General features: G+C 49.1%; 1 non-coding gene across 1 annotated transcript; it reads right to left on the reverse strand.

The window, feature by feature from the left end:
- Positions 5,461-5,534, reverse strand: TRNAN-GUU. The gene has a single exon. It is a non-coding gene; the product is annotated as a tRNA-Asn (tRNA).

Consider the following 10,132-nt stretch of genomic DNA (forward strand, 5'->3'; position numbering starts at 1 on the left):
TCGCTTTCCTGGACTTGACGACGATGTCGTCTACGTAAGCCTCTACCGTTTTGCCTATAAGGTTCCCAAAAACCTGGAGCATACATCGTTGATATGTAGCCCCCGCGTTTTTGAGGCCGAACGGCATGGTTACGTAACAATACATTCCGAAAGGGGTGATGAACGAAGTCGCGAGCTGGTCGGACTCTTTCATCTTGATTTGGTGGTAGCCGGAGTAAGCATCAAGGAAAGACAAAATTTCACATCCCGCGGTGGAGTCAACTATCTGATCAATGTGAGGCAAAGGAAAAGGATTTTTTGGACATGCTTTATTTAAACTAGTGTAGTCTACACACATCCTCCACCTCCCATTTTTCTTTTTAACTAGCACGGGGTTGGCTAACCACTCGGGATGGAATACCTCCTTGATGAATCCGGCCGCCAGCAGCTTGTGGATCTCCTCCCCGATGGCCCGGCGCTTCTCCTCGTCGAATCGGCGCAGGCGTTGCTTTACGGGTTTGGAGCCGGCTCGGATGTCCAAGGAGTGCTCGGCGACTTCCCTCGGTATTCCAGGCATGTCCGAGGGACTCCACGCAAATATATCGGCGTTTGCGCGGAGAAAGTCGACGAGCACCACTTCCTATTTGGGGTCGAGGCTGGAGCTAATCCTCAACGCCTTGCCTTCAGAGGTCCCGGGGTTGAGGAAAACCAGCTTGGTCTCCTCTGCCGGCTCGAAGCTCCCGGCATGACGCTTGGGGTCGGGGACGTCCTGGTCGCAGTCACCGAGGCCGGTAAGAATGGCCAGAGACTCTGCCAGAGCCTCGGCTTGCTCGACGCACTCGACGTCGCACTGGTAGGCGTGCTGGCTAGTCGTGCTGACGGTGATGATGCCCTTTGGTCCTGGCATCTTGAGCTTGAGGTAAGTGTAGTTGGGGACGGCCATGAACTTGGCGTAGCATGGTCGTCCCAGGATCGCGAGGTAGGTCCCTGGGAACCCGACCACGTCGAAGGTGAGGACTTCCCGTCTAAAGTTGTCAGGGGTCCCGAAGCAGACGGACAGATCGATCTGTCCGAGGGGGTGGGCACGATGCCCCGGCACCACTCCGTGGAATGGCGCGGTGTCGTTCCTTAGCCGGGACTTGCTGATCCCCATGAGGGCCAGAGTCTCGGCATAGAGGATATTGAGGCCGCTGCCTCCATCCATCAGCACCTTAGTGAGACGGGTCTCGGCGATGATGGGGTCGACGATCAGAGGGTAGCTCCCGGGATTGGGGATCCGATCCGGGTGATCCTGTCTGTCGAACGTGATCGCGCTCTCGGACCATTTGAGGTACAAGGGCACGGCCGTGCTGACTGCGCAGACTTCTCGGAGTTCGCGCTTCTTCTGGCTTGCAGTGAGGCGAGCCGTTCGTCCCCCAAAGATCAGAAGGCAGTTCTTGACCTTGGGGAAATCCTCCCCCTGGAGGTCGTCGCCCTTGGGGGGCTCTTCGGCGTTTTCTTTGGTGATGATGTCGGTGTATTACCGACGGAGGACGGTGCACTCCTCAAGGGTGTGTTTGGTTGGCCCCCTGTGATAGGGGCACGGCTTTTTCAACATTTCGTCGAAGAGACCGGGGCCAGCAGGAGCCCGCTTGGGGTTCTTGCGATCTACCGCAGCGACCAGGTTGTCGTCCGACTGTCCCTGCTTCCCCTTGCGACCCTTCTTCTTCTTCTTCGGGTCGCGCGAGCCCGAGGCTTCGGTAGCCTCGGCCTTTTGTTTCCCCTTGGCTGTGCTATCGGAGAAAATGGCGCCAACTGCCTCTTCGCCTGAGGCAAAGTTGGTGGCGATGTCGAGAAGCTGGCTCGTGCTTGTGGGGGTCTTGCGTCCGAGCTCGTGTACCAACTCCTTGCAGGTGGTACCGGAAATGAAGGCTCCGATCACGTCGGAGTCCGTGATGTTGGGGAGCTCGGTGCATTGTTTGCAGAATCGCCTGATGAAGTCTCGAAGAGACTCGTCAGGCTTCTGCCGGCAGCTCCTGAGGTCCCAGGAGTTCCCAGGGCGCACGTATGTGCCCTGGAAGTTCCCGACAAAGATCTTGACTAGGTCAGCCCAGTCGTGGATCATGCGTTCAGGGAGGTGCTCGAGCCATGCCCTGGCCGTATCGGCCAGGTGGAGTGGAAGGTTGCGGATGATGAGCAGGTCGTCATCCGCGCCGCCTAGCTGGCATGCCAGGCGGTAGTCCGCCAGCCAGAGCTTAGGGTTAGTTTCCCCTGAGTACTTGGTGAGGTTGGCGGGCTGTCGGAATCGCGCCGGGAACTTGGCCCTGCGTATGGCCTCGCTGAAGACGCGGGGACCCGGAGGCTGTGGTGACGTGCTTCGGTCGTGATCGGGGTCGTACCTCCCGCCTCGGCGCGGTCGGTAACATCGGGACTCGGCCTCGTCCCTGTCACGTCGCCTGGCCTCGAGGGTGGCCCGTACGTCCGCGTCGGCTCCGACGCGCTCGTGAACTGACGGGGCCCTGTTGCCCCCTTGTGGGTTAGGGGGTGGCAGACCCTGTACTGTTGGTGCCTTGTTAGGAGGGGGGCGTTCCCCACGACGTCTCGTGCTATGGGATTGTGAAGCAGAACTTTCCGCGTTCTGCACCACAGCCTGCTCCAGGAGGCCACGTAGCCCCTGGCGCACTCTCCTTCCCTCAGGAGTCGAAGGCTCGGGCATCGCCCTGAGGAGGAGCGCGGCGGCCATCACATTCTGGCTGGCCGTGCTGAAGACTGGGGCGTCTTCCCCTTGGTCCGCAACAATGCGACGGTTGACGTCACGGGCACGACGTCTGGCTTCACCCCCGTTTCCGCGGCCGGACGGATCTCGGACCAGGGCCTCGCGGAGTTGGCGGAGGCGTGTGCGCTCTTCTTCGAGCCTGGCCTCCAGCTCATCGAGCTGTGCGAGGTCAGGGTGGTGTCCCCCAGCGGGGGCAGATGCTACCCCACGGGCTCCGGGATTGGTTTCGGGAGTTGGATTGGGAGGTGGAGTTGCGTCCTCTTGCCTAGAGGGCCCTGCGTCTCCCTGGGCGCTATGCGGCGTGCCTCCGACTTCTATGTTGAAGCATTCTCGTGACGGGTCGTAGTTTCCGTCGTCGGAGTCGGAGTAGCCGAGACAATAGTTGCTGGCCTCCAAGAAACGCATGAAGGTCTCCGGGTCGCCACACCCGGAAAAGTCAGCGCCCGCCCACTCGTCGTCGCCTGAGGTAGGATCCTCAGGGTATGGCGAAACGGGTGGCGTAGAGATGAGGTCCAGAGTAGACCTCAATTGGTGCCCTGGAAGTTCCGCGTACGCACTTAGTGAAGTGCTCACGGAAGAGGCGTAGGTGGCGGCGGCATTCCTGAGCCCAAAAGGTAACTCAGGAGGTGCCGCTGCTGCTCCTTCGTGCGTAGGCGGAGGAGGACGGGACGTTGAGGCTCCTTTGTCCCCCTTGCGGGGGACGGGCGCGGGCCGTGCCTTCCCCTTTGACCGGGGTGGAACGGGAGACCGCGATGATCCTCTGTTGGTCCTGGGACCGGGGTTTGATGCCCCGCGAGCCCTTCCTCTAGCGCCTGTCGGGCCGGACGGGTCCTAGCCTCAGAGGTAGGGTCGGAGATCCTGGATCTGTGACGCCCCCTCCGTGAGCCCCCCGCATGGTGTCCCGAACGTCTCCCACGCACTGACTGTGGTGGGATCGGCTCGGGGCTAGGCTCGGCGTCGTTGCGTGGCGGGAGGAGGACCATGTCGTAACCGGAACCGAGGGACATGAACTCCAAACTCCCAAACATCATGATGGTGCCGCGATGGAGCGGGTGAAATCCGTCTGCCATCCAAACCTCCCCAGTAGGGACTGGCAAGCGTCACGCAGAAGGCCCCTACCTGGCGCGCCAACTGTCGGCGTCTAGATTCGTGGTCTAGGCACTAACAAGTATAAGTCTGCGTGACCGACCGAGCTTGGATGGTGATGCAAGTGAGACACAGGGGGTTTATACTGGTTCAGGCCAAGAATGCCCTACGTCCAGTGCGATCGAGGGTCCTGTATAACCTTGCACCCAAGGGTGCTTGTAGTAGGGGGTACAAGCAGATTGAGAGAGAGGGGTAAGCCCCAGGTCTCGGCTTGGTGATGGACAGAGTGTGGATTGCTGCTCTATGAAAGAGTGTTGTGCGTGTGAGTGTATGTGTGTGTGTGTGTGTTCTGTACCTGTGCGTCTCATCCAGTTGTGAACCCTGGCTCCCCTTTTATAGTCTCAAGGGGAAGACAGGTTTTTATAAGAGTAGATTTCTTCTGGTGAATGGTGAAACCACAGTCCCGACCCTGTTGAGGCTAGTCCATCTCGTCCTTGAGGGATGGTTGACGGCATGGCTATTTCTGTATAGGGTTACCGAGCCCTGTAGGGGTCGCGGGGGTCGGATCGCCAGCACTGCTGCACATCCCGTCAAATAGTGGGAAAAGACCTCAAACAGTGGTGCTGATTTTACCTCTCCCATCCCCTTTTTACTGTGCGACAGTATGCTACAGCGAAAGAGGTATGGATGTACAGTGACAGAGGTAAGGCCACAGTGACCGGGGTGGTTGGAACAGTTATCGCCTTGCACTGCTGCGGTATGGAAGCCGTCGCGTCTGTCATGTCGTGGGTACGGGCGCCGGGCGGTGGAAGTCTTGCTGCCCAGGCAGAGTGGGGTCCGGCGCCCGAGCCTGGACGGGGTCGGGCGAGCCGGAAACTGCGTTCGAGGCCCTGAGGGGTCGGGCGAGTCGGAACTTACGTTCGAGGCCCTGAGGGGTCGGGCGAGTCGGAACTTACGTTCGAGGCCCTGAGGGGTCGGGCGAGCCGGAACTTACGTCCGAGGCCCTGAGGGGTCGGGCGAGTCGGAACTGGCGTCCGAGGCCCTGATGATTGTGGTTAGTACGTTCCTTTGCGTTTTTTATTGCTCTGATTTGGGTATCCCTTATTATGGTACCCAACAATGTGCCTTAAAAAGTTTTTGAATTTTGATGTGAACTAAACAAGACCGTAGTAGGTAACTTGAAAAGTTCTTCTTGAGCCGAAACTGTTCCATAAAGTAGAAACTTCAAAAATTCTTTCCGAGACGAAATTGTTGATCAAAGTAGAAAAAAAAGTTATAGTAGGAAACTTTTTTGAGATGAAATTGTTCAGCAAAGTAGAAAAAATTATTGAAATAGTGAGAAGGAAATACAAATAATAGTAGAAAAAAATAATAGTAGGAAACTTTCTTGAGGCGAAATTGTTCAGCAAAGTAGAAAAAATTATTGAAAAGAAATACGGATAACTTTCTTGAGGCGAAATTGATCAGCAAAGTAAAAAAAGTTATTGCAAAAGTATTGATCAGCAAAGTACAAAAAAATATTAAAAATAAATAGAAAATTATATATTCTTGAGGCGAAATCTATCAGCAAAGTAAAAAAAGTTATTGCAAAAGTACTGATCAGCAAAGTACAAAAAATTATTAATAAATAGAAAAATTATCGCTAGAGGAAGGGCTTGAACCTTCGACCTTGTGGTTAACAGCCACACGCTCTAACCAACTGAGCTACTCCAGCCGTGTTAATTAATTCTTAAATAAAGCTTGTATACTTTCAAGGCATCCTACAAAGCTAAACCCCACTAGATATTTCAGTCAACATACAAGATATTAACATCAACGATCCACTAGAACAGGCAACTATAGCCAACTAACACATGTAATTATACTAGTATCTCTTCATCCACTAACATGCATTTAGCTATCCACATCGATATGTCAAACCATTCATTAAAATTAATTTAAGATAGTGTTATGCATATAACTATAAATATAAATAGTGCAAGTGTCCAGTTGGCATGGGTCTGGTTTCGGTTCATCAACTCGAACAGTCAATGTTGGCCTGATACCAACATCGTTATATGTCACAAGTTAGGGTGGTTGAACATGAAAAACAATAAGACAAGCGGAAAATACTGTTCATTGATTTATTATGAGAGAAAAATATTACTAGCTAGTAGAAAAAGTAGAACTTATAAGGCAAGCGGAATAGCGGATAGAGCCTGCAGGCGATAGGAAAAAACTAATTTCTTTTTAATTATCTAAAATCCCCGTAAGAACGCATAGTGTATTCGGCCTGCTAACGAGGACAAACACAAGTCAATTTGACGCAGGTTTGAATTGCCATCCGGCCCGAGGACAAACACAAGTCAATTTATCAGACGCAGACGCAGGTAGGAATTGCCATCCGGCCCGTAACGAGGTTTATGGCCCCTACAACTACAAGCCAACAAGACCCACCGGACCTTGCAATCCACGAGTTCCGGGATCTTTATTTCCGAGGTAGGCGTACGTCCCACTCCCACTCCTGTCGCGTACAAGTGCAACTGCAAACATACTATCTAAAAAATATAATTTTAATTAAACTTCTAAAAATAGCAAAAATTATGACTCCAAATAGCTATTACAAAAATATAGTTAATAACAAACATAATTACATTAGCATCATAAATATTAATAACTTTTTGTATAACCTTGAATAAACTTTAGATTTTTGAATTCATACTATAGGACCGAGAAACTACTGTTAAAAAAAAGAAACTAGAATAAGCACCAGAAATATGTACATCAAAGCAATCACCAAGAACAACCGGCACCCTTACAACGCTAGATCGTGTCCATGCAGGCTATCCAAAACATTACCGTATCCAAAATGATCTAATGCCGTACGTCTAGGTTCGTCGTGCAGGTGCTCTTCTACGAGAACGCATGTGTGACGAGTGACAACAGTACCTGGCCCACTCACACCTTGCATTTACACTATAGGATTCTGAGACTTTGTCGAATACTCGGACACTCGACAAAGGCCCCTCTCGCACTTGGCAAAGTCTTTGCCGAGCGCCCACTCGACAAAAACCACTCGGCATAGAATTAATCTGCAAAGAGATTCTTTGCCGAGTGTCACGTGTTAGGTAGGTACTCAACAAAGCCTTTGCCGAGTGCCACATCAGCACTTGGCAAAGACAAAAATGAAAAAAATCCCCAAAGAATAGGAAAAAAAAATTAGGGGGAGGGCTGCCATCAGCTAGCACATCCCACTTTAAACCTAGAACCTCTCTCACGAGCACATTACTCCTTATCCACTGCACTACACCATCACTTGTGTCTATATTCCGTTTTGGTTTCTCATATATTATATCAAATCACATGTAAATTGATTATTTGAGCCTCTAAATGATTTCAAATCAAAAAGCCGTCAATTACAAAGTTTGATAACTTTATGAGATCTATAATTTTCATTTAAGGAGTTTCTCCATCTGAGGTCTTTTATAAAATTTGAATTTCAAATTTGAGAAATTTAAACGTAGTTTTTGCATGACAAGATGATTTCAAATCAAAAAGTTATCAACTACAAAGTTTCATAACTTTTCAAGACCTACAAAGTTTATTTAAGCAGTTTTTTTATCTGAGGTAATTTCATAAAATCAAAATTAAAAATTTTCAAATAAAGACGCAGTTTGGAATGACAAGATAAACTCAAATAAAAAAGTTGTCAACTATAAAATTTCATAACTTGACAAGATCTTCAAAGTTTATTTTTGTTATTTGGTCATTTGCTCATCTGACATGGTAATTCTAAAATTTTTCACAAATCTTACTATAAGAGAGATGTAAAAATTGCGAATAAATTTATTTTCATTTTTTAAAATAAAGAAATGACCAAAATAAATATTATAGATCTTGAGAAGTTATACAACTTTGTAGTTCAAAACCTTTTGATTTGAGTTTGTTTAGGGCTTCAAAGTTTGATTTGAATTTTTCTTTGTCGAGTGTTTTTTTTGCACTCGCCAAAGAAAGTCTTTGTCAAGTATAAAAAAACACTCAGCAAAGAAGAACTTAGCAAATAAGATCTTTGCCGAGTGTCTGACGTGGCATATCCCCTGGCACTCGGCAAAGGGCGAGTTTCCTGTAGCATGGAAAGTGGTGTCAAGACGTTGCTCTTGCTAAGCGAAGATGGAAAGCAGACAATAAGGAGGTCAAGACCGAGCAATGACTCCGAAGGCATTTCTTCATCGAGTTGGATGATAATGAATGGAGCATGGAGAGAGGTAGATTCAGACTGGATTCGAGTATCTCAATAGGTTAGGGATCTAGATTTGCGATTTTATACTTTGGGAGATAAATATGAGAATCACATAATATAGGCCTTGTTTGGTTCCCCTTGTTAAATTTTAGTTAGCTAAACGTTAGTTACTTTAGTAGCTAAAGTTCCAAACACATTGACTAAAAGAAGCTAAAATAGTTTAGTTTAATTAGTCATCCAAAAGTAACTAAAATAATTTTAGTTAGCTAAAATTTAGCAAGGGGAACCAAACATACCCATAGTTTAGGACCCGATCAACCATATGTAATTTGTAATTTGTATCCAGTAGCTAGGCGCGTACTCTTTGGGAAACTTGATGGCTCCTCGCTGTTGAGCTTGTGCCATGCTTGTGTTTGTTGTTTAAACTCTCTCTGAATGGCCAGATCGCGAAAAAACATATCGATCAGTTCCACACGTTGAACCGTTACATCAGCTAATTTTTGCTAGGATGTAGCTGCTTTGGACCAAGACTGGGTTTCTAGAATTTTTGTCAAACTTATAGGATGCTTTAACTTTTCAAAATTATTAGAATTAAGATAGAGGGAGTACGTATTCGCGAGTACGCGAATAGGCAGGCAACTAGAAGCCTAGCACGTACGCAGAGCACCTCAAAGTAACCATATGGTGGTAGGGTACGGCTCGGCCGCCGGCCGCCGCAGTCAAACCGTATGATAGAGAGATATATAGGTGGGTGTGCAAAATCTCACTTCACATCGCGGAAAAGCAACCGCGCGCGCAGCAGTTTGACCATATATATGCACCGCGTGAGTATGTTCGCGCATCACATTCACATCATCAACGATATGATTCAGCGCTGTGGCTGGACACACACACACGGACACGGTATAGCCCGCAGCAACACCGCACCAGCCATATATGCACGCACCAGGCAAAAGCAACAAAAAGCACGTAAGTTTGGGGTGAATCAGTCCGGCCGGTCACCGGCCGTCGCGAGCGTCGACAGCTAACACCTCTCTCTCTCGCTCTCTCTTGCGAGGAGCGTCGACAGCTAACAATGGAAAAGACGATCAGCTAGCACTGGTGGTCCGCAAGAAAAGGTATAGCAAAAGATGGACGCACGCAGAACGTTCCAGGCAGAACTAGAGGCGATGAGATGGCCACCTCGACGAGCGATCGATCGCTTATATTCCTACTAGTAACAAATAGGAGTAGAGTATACACAATGAGTAGTAGTAGTTCGGTACACGGAAAGCTGAGCACACAGCACTACACATGCAGCAGGCACCAAACGATGTGTGTAGTAGCTAGCTAAGCTTCCTCTTCCTCCTGGCCACAGAATAATGGGTACAACTCTACTATCTTCGGTATTATCTGCTCCGCGACTCAGCTAGGCTTTTGCAAAAGGTTTGCATCCATCATGCCGTTTCGGTCGCACACGGTGGTGTTCAGATGTTGATTGGAGTACGTAGTCTCAAAGTCTCACAACACGCGTACTACGTGTGAGTGTTTTTTTGGTTTGAGACAGTGGCGGAGCCGGACAAGCAAGACAATAGGTGTTGTATTAATTAGAAATAATTAAAGGGGTGCTGGATTGAATGGGAAATATATAGGTAGGATTTTAAGTTTTGAGGTTTATTTTTCTCTTATGATTAATTTATAGGCTTATATTTCTCTTTGAGATTCTACCAGACCGGTCCGTCCTTCGCCGGTCCTTCCTTCGCCCATGGTTTGAGGGTGAGACACGGATATAGTAGGGTATCCTAGTTTCATACTAGTGTTCATTTGGTTAGAGATATTCTCTAAAGATAGCACCCTTGTTGTCCCTCAAAGTTTGAGTGTACCATGCTGTCCTCTCCCGATGCCGTTGCATCTCCTTGAGATGTTTGCCAAAGACGCCTCCGCGTCAAGCTTCCCTGCAAGCCATCAGTCTGGCCCTAGTTGGTTGTGTCACCGGGGAGCGGTGCCAAGGATATGGACGTGCCCCTAGAAATGCTTGTCGATCATGTCCTTCCTCTTCACCTCATTGATAGTCATTTTTAACTCAATTATTTTCACCACTAAAATGATGACTT

Source organism: Sorghum bicolor, chromosome 1 (assembly GCF_000003195.3).
Source record: "Sorghum bicolor cultivar BTx623 chromosome 1, Sorghum_bicolor_NCBIv3, whole genome shotgun sequence".
NCBI classification, from domain to species: Eukaryota; Viridiplantae; Streptophyta; class Magnoliopsida; order Poales; family Poaceae; genus Sorghum; species Sorghum bicolor.